The sequence below is a fragment of the Camellia sinensis genome, chromosome 14 (assembly GCF_055761805.1).
Source record: "Camellia sinensis isolate YWXY chromosome 14, ASM5576180v1, whole genome shotgun sequence".
NCBI classification, from domain to species: Eukaryota; Viridiplantae; Streptophyta; class Magnoliopsida; order Ericales; family Theaceae; genus Camellia; species Camellia sinensis.
Genome location: NC_138974.1, coordinates 40,391,020 through 40,401,433, shown reverse-complemented (window position 1 = coordinate 40,401,433; position 10,414 = coordinate 40,391,020). Strand labels below are relative to the sequence as shown.

Below are 10,414 nucleotides of genomic sequence, written 5' to 3'. Positions count from 1 at the left end.
TTACTCTTTTGATATAACATTTCTCTTTTCATTCATTTTTTCATCTTCCTGTCTCTCTGTCTCTATCTATCTCTCTCTCTCTTCTCTTTATCTCTTTCATTCATCACTCTTCTTTCTCTGTCTGTTTGTTTCTCTCTCTCATTTTCTCTCTGTGTCTCTCGCCTATCTCTCTTCTCCCTATCTCTCGCATCTGTTTTCTCTCTCTATCTCTCTCGCTCATCTCTCTTCTCTCTATCTCTCTCATTTCTTTTCTCTCTGTCTCTCTCTTATCTTTCTATCTCTCTCGCTCATTTCTTTTCTCTCTCTGTCTCTCTCTTTTTCTGTATCTCTCTCTCGCTCATCTCTTTTCGCTCTATTTCTCTCTCTTTTTTGTCTATCTCTCGCTCATCTCTTGTTTCTCTCTTTTTTCTATCTCTCCCTCTCTCCATCTCTCTCTCTATCTCTTTTTCTGTCTATCTCTCTCTTTCACTGTCTCTCTCTCACTCATCACTCTTCTCTTTCTCTCTCTGTCTACTTGTCTATTTGTCTATCTCTCCCTCACTATGTTCGCCTTACTCACTTTCTTACTCTCATCTTCTCTATTTGTCGAGCTCCTTCTCGATTTATCGATCCACTACAAACGATGTCGTCTTACTCTTTTGAACATTTCTCTTTTCACTCATTTTTTCATCTTCCTATCTCTCTGTCTCTCTTCTCTTTCTCTCTCTTACTCATCACTCTTCTCTGTTTGTCTCTCTCTCCCTTTCTCTATGTGTCTCTGTCTCTCTTCTCTCTCTCTCTCTCTCATCACTCTTCTTTTTCTGTCCATCTCTCTCTTTCTCTCTGTCTCTGTCTCTCTTCTCTTTCTCACTCTAACTCATCACTCTTCTCTATCTGTCTGTCTATCTCTCTCTTTTTCTCTATGTCTCTCGTCCATCTCTCTTCTCTCTATCTCTTTCATATATTTTCTCTCTCTGTCTCTCTTCTCTCTCTCTTATTTTTTTCTCTCTCGCTCTCTCGCTCATCTCTTTCTGTCTCTCTCTCTCTTATTTATCTATTTTCGCTCTTTTTTTCCCCCTCTCTCTCTGTCTCTCTCTCTTTATCTATATCTTTTCACCTATTTTTTCATCTTCTTCTCTCTTTTCTTTCTCTCTCTTATTCATCACTCTTCTCTCTCTGTCTGTCTATTTGGCTCTCTCTGTCTCTCTATCTCTTATCCATCATCGCTACCACTCTACTACCACCACTACTACTACCATTACCTCTCCTCTACCACTGTTATTCTATCTCCTCTACTACTACCACAACTTCACTGCTTATCTTCTTCACCATCACTACCATCACCATTATCACCTTTTATCCACCACTTTCACCACTACTGCCACTTCCTATCTTCTACCACAAAAAATTAGTTCTTGATTTTTAGTAACAAAAAAAAAAATAAATAGGTCACAAAAAATTAATTTTATTTTAATGGAAAATATTATTCCTACTTTTACCAAATAAAAAAATAATAATAATTTTTTATTCATTAAAATAAATATAAAATAAATAAATTTTTAACTTTACCAAATGAAAAAAAAATTCATCAACTATAAAAATTATTTTAATAAAAAATTCATTAAGTATAACATTTGTGGTGTGTGTAGGGTTTTGTTCGAGAACACACACACAACACAAACACAACAGAGCTGTCTCCTCTCCTTCTGCTCGCTCTCTCTCTCTCTCTCTCTCTCTCTCTCTCTCTCCGTCTAGGGTTTCGCCTTCCTCTCTCTCTCTTTCACACAACGACGGCGCCGATCATCCGTCACCGCCGATCCTCCTCCCTTACCGCCGCTGCTGCCTCCCTCTCTCTCTCTCACAAACGACGTTGACGGTTGCTCGCCCCTCACCGCCACTCCTCCCTCGCCGGCGATCTTCCCTCACCGCCGATTTCAAAGGGTATCTCTCTCTCTCTCTCTCTCTGTGTCGGGATTTCAGATATAGGGGGTTTTCATACACACACATATATATATATATATATATATACATCTGTGAGTGTATATAGGGGGGTTTTTGATCTGTTACATATATATATATATATATATGATCTGGTTTTTTTTCTTGATCTGTTATTTCCCATACAGATCTGCCTAGTACTGCTACTCATACCAGCCTCTCTGCTACTCATAAGATTGGCTTGTCTTTTGTATGTTTTAATAGTGAGAAGGGTGGGAAAAGATGGGAGGGTCAGTTTTGGAGGGAAAGGGAAAGTGAGGGTAGAAGAAAGGGGCTTTTAGGGAACTGATAAATTTGGTTTGTGAGGTTCATTGTGATAGTTGTTCTTGGGAAGTGAAAGGTAGAGAGAATTCTAAATGAAAATAATGAGTTGGAATGTGAGAAGACTGAGGTCCAAGAGAAAAGGTTTGAACTCTAATCAATAATTAAGTATTGACTAGACATTGCCTTGACATTGTTATTTTGCAACAAACAAAAATTGAAAATTTTGATCAAAAATTGAAAATTTTGATAGAAAATTGGACAGTTCAGAATGTAACAATTTTGAGGAAATCATTGGTGGATAGGTAATGATATGGTTCTATTTAGATAGCAGCACATTCTGTTTTTCACTGGTGCTTGATCATCATTGCTTAGGGTTGCAATTGTTTGCAGTTGACAGATCAAGGGTCATGCAGTTACCAAACAATCTGCAAAATCGGTAGTTGGATTCATTGGTACTGCATTTGGTCCTATCTTCTTGATAGGAGATGTCTTCTCTAGCGAAATCTGTCCTGTTCTGCATGAACTTATTCTCAAATTTGTTTATGAATTAAGGGTATTGTTTGGAATGCAGAGGCGGCCCCTCAGCCAAGCTTATAGGTAGCCATGGTTGTCTGATGTACAAATCATGTCTAGATACAGTGGGCCGACTTTTATTATTCTCCTTGTGTCTTTTCTGTTAAGTGTGTTTCTCTTGTCTTGGCATTGAACAATTACTGCCATATTTGGATATATATAAAAAATAAAAAAATAAAAAAGCAAAATCTTCAGTGGCATTTATGTGCTTTGAAACCAAAGGATATATAATCTACTGAGAATGATATTTTTTTTCCTTGCTCTATATTAGTTGATTTTGAATGTGTGCGACCACAGAAATTTGTTAGAATATTGTGGAGGTGTATTGAGTTATTTCCCCCACATTATTTGTCAGTTACATAGGTTCATGAGGCACCATCCCAGTAATCATTTCACCTTCGATGTAACTATACCCGGCTGGCTAATATTGTTGTAGCGCAACACTGAAGTGCTGACATTGCAACTAGAAACATATCTTTCTACTATGGCCAATGTCCTTATATGATGATTTGAGATGTTTATGTGCCTCTTAAAACAGCACCATCGATGACTCCACCTCCCAATCATTGAGCTTCCCATGTAACGCAATATAATCATTGGCCAAAAGACTTGGTTACCCTCTTTTTTCATATTATCACCAATAGAGGCTCCTTTATTGATCACAATCCGAGCAAGAGCAGCAAGTGATGTCTCCAGCTTCTCCTCTGCACACCACAGTTGACTCCAAAACTGCTTCTTATCACCATTCCCAACAACAAACCAAGTATGGCTCGTAAAATAATTCCATCCTATTTGGATGCCCTTCCTAAGTGCCAAGCCATATGACATAGATACCTCCATCGAGGACCATCTCCCCCACATAGCTCCATACCCTTATCATTTATTTGCATCTTGGCTGTGTTCATCAAACTGGAAATAGACATATTTAGGTTTGGCCATTCCTGTTTTGCGGATAAATGTATCTTTAATCTCCTCAAACTGCAAAGTTTTTGAAGCTGTACTACTAGTAGCCTGCTCCCTTTCTCCCTTCTCCCTGCCTGCCCTAATCCCTACGCTTGGTTGTCCCCAGATAAATAAAATTTTAGATTCTGATCAGCAAATCAATTCAAATTCGGAAGCTCAGGCTCAGGTGAACCACGCCTATAATGAGTATGTTGTATACTGTGCTAAGGGTTACCCCATCCCACCAACAAATTGCTATGCATTAAACAAGCAAATCGTTTCCAGAATTCTTTTATTGTCATTTTGTTTTTATACCATGTTCAAGTTGCACTTCTCTGCAGCAATCTCGCTGGGTATGGCCATGTTCAATTTGCATGCTATCTTGCTGCTAGTTTCCCTTTCTCCAAGATTTTTTTTTTCCTTGTGCAGATAAACACCCAAATTTCAAATGGAGACAAAACATCATTGAGGAAAACAGTTACAGAAAAAATGTACTCTGTAAGCTTCTGCTTCTTATGATTGTATCTCTATTTGCTAATTCAGTTTTGCTGCGTTCTTTCTTTAGACACCTTACCAAAAATGTAACCTATTTTTTCTCCTCTCTCTCTGCTCTCTCTGTATGTGTGTGTATGTGTTTCATTCTCTTTCTTTCTTTCTGGTTCTCTAAGACAGGGCCTCAAGAATGAAATTAAACAAAGGGAATCCATGTGGAGTGCGGTTTACTGGGAACTGGTAGAACCAGTTGTGAAAATAAGAACTCTACGAGCTCGACTGGCAAGTATTTTTTGACAAAACTCATAGAATCTGTCTTTATGTTTTGCAAGTTTATCAAAATAGAAATACTAATGTCAGGATGAAAAGATGAAAAATGAACCATTGCCCTTCCCTTGCACATGGTATATATATATGCACTTCTTTTTTCACTACAATTGGTTAGATGGTATGTGTTAACATGCCATTTGGTGAGTCACTGATATGGTCTCGTTGAAATTTTGATTCAATTTTAGAAACATTATCTGATTGTTATTTCTCTCTCTCTCTCTCTCTCTCTCTCTCTCTCACCTTTTTGTCTTTTTGTTTTCGTTTTTCTGGCAGTTTTGTGTTTTGGTTTTATTTTTTATTTATTATTACCTTAAAAAAGTGTCATCTGGTTTTTGTAGAAGCCCTTAAACATCAAATAAATGCAATCCTTTTCTTTTGCCTTTTTTATTTTGGAGAATTCGGTCGATTGTAAAAAAAACTTTTATGCATTAAGGACAAGCATATACTTTTTTTCTTGAAACGTCCAATGCACATCACTATTACCAAAATATCCTCAGTGACTAATTTAATATTTTAAACTTTAAAATAATATGACTTTTGATCTATTTGTTGGTTTTTAATGAAATTGATATTTTTAAAATCCTCGCATCAATATCTATTAAACAAGATCCATGTTAGCCATGAAATTCCTTTTATAAAAAAATCCAAACTTTTACTGTCGAAATTAACGTTACCAATAAAATTTTATTCTGTTTCACTGCAAAATTTTACTCTGATTCATAGTAAATTTTATTGTGAAATTTTAGTATTTAAATAGAGAAATACCATCATCATCATTAAACACCATAGTTACTATACAAGTCGAAATATTGAATAATAAATTTATTAAAGTAATGACATGATGATTTTAACAGAGTTAATAAACAAAAGACAGATTACATATTGCCATAACAAACCAGACACTTTAAAACAGAGCATATTAGCTAATAAGACACAAGCCACATATTACCAGAGCAAACAAGAATAAAACAGATCGGCGTCGATTGTTGATAGATATATTAACAGATTATTGATAGATCTAGTGTTGTCAGTGACGAGTCCAAAATCACCGGTTATAAATCTAAGGGCTACAGAGATGGTGAGATAATCCGGTTGTGGTAGATCTAAGGGCTACAGGGCTACAAGAGTTTCCTAAAGATAAAGAAACAAACAAGTATAGGAGAGCTGGAGATCTAGGCCTACCAATTGATTAAGAACCTGTGCTTGTGAACCGACGGATGATGAGCAGACATCGAGAGTGACATCATATTTGTCGATAAATTTATTGATCTCTCTTGAAACTTGATTGTTTACTCTAGAACAAATAGGGGTAAGAGTGTCAGTTTGGGACTGCCTTCTAATCTAGGAATAGTTGCAGACATTTGTGAATAGTTCGTAGGTAGCATCTGATATCAGCCCATGAGACCACAAGTATTCAGCTCTTGAATTGAAATCGGTGTTGAATTCCAGAAGTGGATTTCCTATCTGCAAGCACCACAAAATCGGATTATTTTATTTGGAGTTGAAATTAATTCAAATAGAGAGGTCAATAGTTTGCTTTTTTATAAAACTTGTCTATATATGTGGTGTGGGACTGAAAACAGCTTTGGGGGCTTTATGACTTTGAGAGAGGTTAATGGTCTGCTTTTTACACCACCTTTTGTCTAGCAGAGAGCCAACTATAGCATAGAAGGCAAAAGTAATTTTGTGTTGGTTCTAGGTAGTTTTGCAGGGATAACTGTGGTTCTATCATTTCATATATTCCCTATCAAAATTTTCTTATATAACTCATGTCTTTGCTATTAATTTTTATTAGCCACCATTTCAGTTACTCTTAGAGGTCAATTCTTTAATTAACCTTTACATAAACTAGCATCGACATTAATTACGTAACCCAGTGGAAATTTGTGAAATAAGCTGCATGACGCTTGAGTGCGTAAAACATGACTGTAGGAATGAGATATTGTTAAATATTGGAACCCAAAGGCAACACATACTGAGCCCTTGCCCTTTTTTCAAGTTTTATGTACCTAGTAGTTAACAGTAGAGCCATAATTGTGTCTACACTGAAACCTTTTCTATGGAACTGATTTGGTGCTTATGCATTTTTCAACAGACTTGATGTTGGTTTTTTCGGAAAAAGCACTGCTGTTGTTTCTACTGGTTGTTCATCTAAAAGGTTTTTGTCTTCCTTCTTTAGAGGATGGGTCATGGGCGTTATATCTCAGTTAGAGGATGGCCATTTCTACTTGGAAGACGTCACTGGAGCAGTTGAAATCAATTTGTCTAATGCAATATCCTCTACATGTTTATATTTTTCCCTTTCGAAAGACTTATTATTTGTTTTGAATGCTTGGATTTGGGCTGCCCTATAATCTCCAAAAGCGAAAGTTCTCATTGTAGGCTTTTTTAAATAATGTAAAATAATGGTGAATTTTAGATTTTATTTTATTATTATTATTTTTTTTTTCGGATTTGGGTGAATTTTATAATTTAAATATGCTTTTATGAACATGTACAGGTTAATTATTCTTTGTAAAATATTGAATTTGATGGTTTGATCAATTTTTATTTTTATTTTATGTTTATGATGTTTTTGTGAATAGAATGTAAATAATCAGCTCTTAGAGAGTGAGAGACGGCACCACCGTCGGAAAAAATAGAAAAGTTTAATATTTTTATTAATTTTGTTATAGGTTTTACTTTTTGCGACGACATTATACTGTCACAAAAAATAGAAATTTTATTATGAACATGTACAGGTTAATTATTCTTTGTAAAATATTGAATTTGATGGTTTGATCAATTTTTATTTTTATTTTATGTTTATGATGTTTTTGTGAATAGAATGTAAATAATCAGCTCTTAGAGAGTGAGACGGCACCACCGTCGGAAAAAATAGAAAAGTTTAATATTTTTATTAATTTTGTTATAGGTTTTACTTTTTGCGACGACATTATACTGTCACAAAAAATAGAAATTTTATTATTTAAAATAAAAGTTTTATTATTTTTTAATATTTTTTTATACTTTTTGCGACAGCACACACCGTCGCAAAAAATAGTGTTTTTTTTTAAAAAAAAAGACTATTAGCGACGGTATTTTTTGCCGTCTCAAATAACATTTTTAGCAACGGTAAAATAGGGCCGTCGCAAAAAAGTCAAGAAATTTCAAACGTTATTAGCGACTGTATGGTGCTATCGCAAAAAAGTAAAAAATGCCGTCGCAAAACATTAGCGACGGCACTTACCGTCGCAAAAACTCTTTTGCAACCCCTGCAGTTGCGACCCCCCTCTTGCCGTCGCAAAAAGTCATTTTGCCGTCGCAAAAAGTATTAGCGACGGCATTAGGAGTATTAGCGACGGTATTTTACCGTCGCAAAAAGTCAATTTTTTTGTAGTTATCAACAATCAACTCCAAATCAAGAGTCCAAATATGTCACTACTTTCAAATTGCCTTCAACATGAATGTGAAAATAAGTCAAGAGACAAGAAAATAGACCCATCAAAATTTAAAACAAATCCATCGAATGGGATAGTCAGGTAATTGGGCTCCCAGCTCATCCACTAGGGCTCAAACCCATCAGCTTCTCCCGCTGCCCTCTTGGGATTAGATAAATATATGTGATGTTCTTACACGTACCCCAAAAAAAACCCAAAAAAATCATCTATATTCTTTCCCATATTGGATATAAGTGACCCAGTGGTACAAGAAAACTATGCCAGAAGAATTTCTCTTTGGATTATGTTTTGCTCTTCAATTGTTACAAGTCAGGTAGAAATTTCACCTCAAGAAACAGTAGTGAGCCAAATATCAATGATTTACAGATTAAACAGAGAAAATAATATTAGATAGATATCGCTTTTAGAAAAAAAAAATAGATAGATACTAGATAAAACCTCTCTTATGTTATGCTACATGTGTTGCCACTGACCTTAATTTGAGTACATTCTAAGAAATTGGCAATCATCGTACCAGAGGCTTTCATGTTGATGTACTAAAAATTTTTCACGGTTCATTTACAAGTCATATCGAAAGGGTTATTGAACTACCATTTCAAAATTATTTATACGTAGTAAACAGAATTTGATTTAGGATGTTCAAATAATGATTTAATTGTATATAGGATTGATTGATAAGTGCACTGGACAAATAAAAAGAAACACAGACCATGGCGGGAAAACAATTCTGCAGAAATCTTGAATTCATTATAAAGGTCCAAATTCTTATTTAATAGATCTCTTTAGGCTTTACCTAAGCTATAAATTTAAAGTTTTATCTCACCATAAAATCTTAATCCCTAATTTCGTTAATTTATGGACTTCATATTCTTGAACATGTTGCATGTAAAATAACATACTTTTTTTTTTTTTGATCGGCAAAAAAAACTTTATTGATGAAATGAACAAGTACAAGGTACAAGATAAAATACATCAATAAAGGAGAGAGAAGTGCAAAAGCATCACAGAGAGCTAAATGATCCCAACTAGGTTGGCACCACAGAGCTCCCCCTATCATCTGCTAGCATCCCAAAGTTGGTGAGAGACCAACGGAAAAAAGAAGAAAGAAGAAGAAGAACCAACCAACCACCGCAGATTGAGAACTACTACTAGCCCAACACCCCAACAAAAGCATCACCTGCACCTGTTGTGTCAACTGCATCAACTTTGTGACTATCAACCCTACCCTTAGATTCCTTAGTGTAGTATCTGCAGCCCCCTGCACCTCACAAACCAGCAGAGCAAACAGAGTAGAATAAAATCTGCAGAAGTAGACAACAACCAGAAAGCTCCAGTAGCACAACAGAAGAAGCAAATCTGCAGAAGTAGTAGAAAAAAATCTGCAAATACCCATACCAAAATAGAGACCCAGCAAGCTTAACACCAGAGCAGACAACATTTTTTCTGAGATAAATACCCATAACAGAAACACACTCAACCACCACATCTCAGACAGAACTTGACCTGCTGCAAGTTGTACACCAAATCATTTACAGAAGCTGCCACCTGTAATGGCGATGCCTTAGTCCACAAAGCTACTCGAACTTTCACAATGTCGCATAGAGCTTCAAAGTCTGGTTGTAGTCTATTGAAAACACACTCGTTCCTATGCCTCCAAAGAGACCAAAGAGTTGCCATAGGAATGACCATCCAGATTTTTTTCTCCAGTTTTGACATACTACACCCATACCACCACTGCAGCAGTCCATCTACAGAACCTGGCATGACCCATTGAAAGCCCCACCATCGCACAATGTTTGACCAAAGCCTCCAAACAAAAGGACATACAAGAAGAATGTGCTCCACAGTTTCAACACCATTATGGCAAAACACACATTCAAGATTGGCACCCCCATCAAGTATACCAATTCTGTGAAGGAACCAGGAAGTTTTGACCTTACCAAGCCATGCCAACCATCCAAAAAATTGTACTTTAGGAGGAGCAAAATTATTCCATATAGAGCCTGCCATTGCCATAACCGGACCAAGAAGGGATTCACTCCATTTATATGCTGATGCTACACTAAACAGTCCAGATGACTCTGCTGCCCATTTCAATACATCTGGTTTTTCACTGCAAAGATCCGGTGCACGTCTGAGCAAACAAACTAATCTACGTACTTCCTCCTCCTCCCAAGCCAACAAGGTTCTTCTAAACTCAAGGTTCCACTCATCAGCTACACCCCTATTCTCAAAAAACACCCTTACCACCCCATGCTTATTATTAGATAGAGAGAAGAGTCTAGGGAATTCCTCCTTTAAGCACACGTTGCCAATCCACTTGTCCAACCAGAAGTGAACTCTACTCCCATCACCCAAAGCTATCTGAGAATTATGGATAAAGAAATTATGCAAGT

The 10,414-nt window shown here is 36.3% G+C and overlaps 1 long non-coding RNA gene across 1 annotated transcript; it reads left to right on the top strand.

Moving 5' to 3' along the window:
• The first annotated feature begins 1,602 nt into the window (after positions 1-1,602).
• LOC145807917 (uncharacterized) lies at positions 1,603-7,122 on the top strand. Its single transcript, XR_014351330.1, has 4 exons — positions 1,603-1,920; positions 4,186-4,254; positions 4,429-4,530; positions 6,674-7,122. It is a non-coding gene; the product is annotated as an uncharacterized LOC145807917 (long non-coding RNA).
• The last annotated feature ends 3,292 nt before the right edge of the window (positions 7,123-10,414 follow it).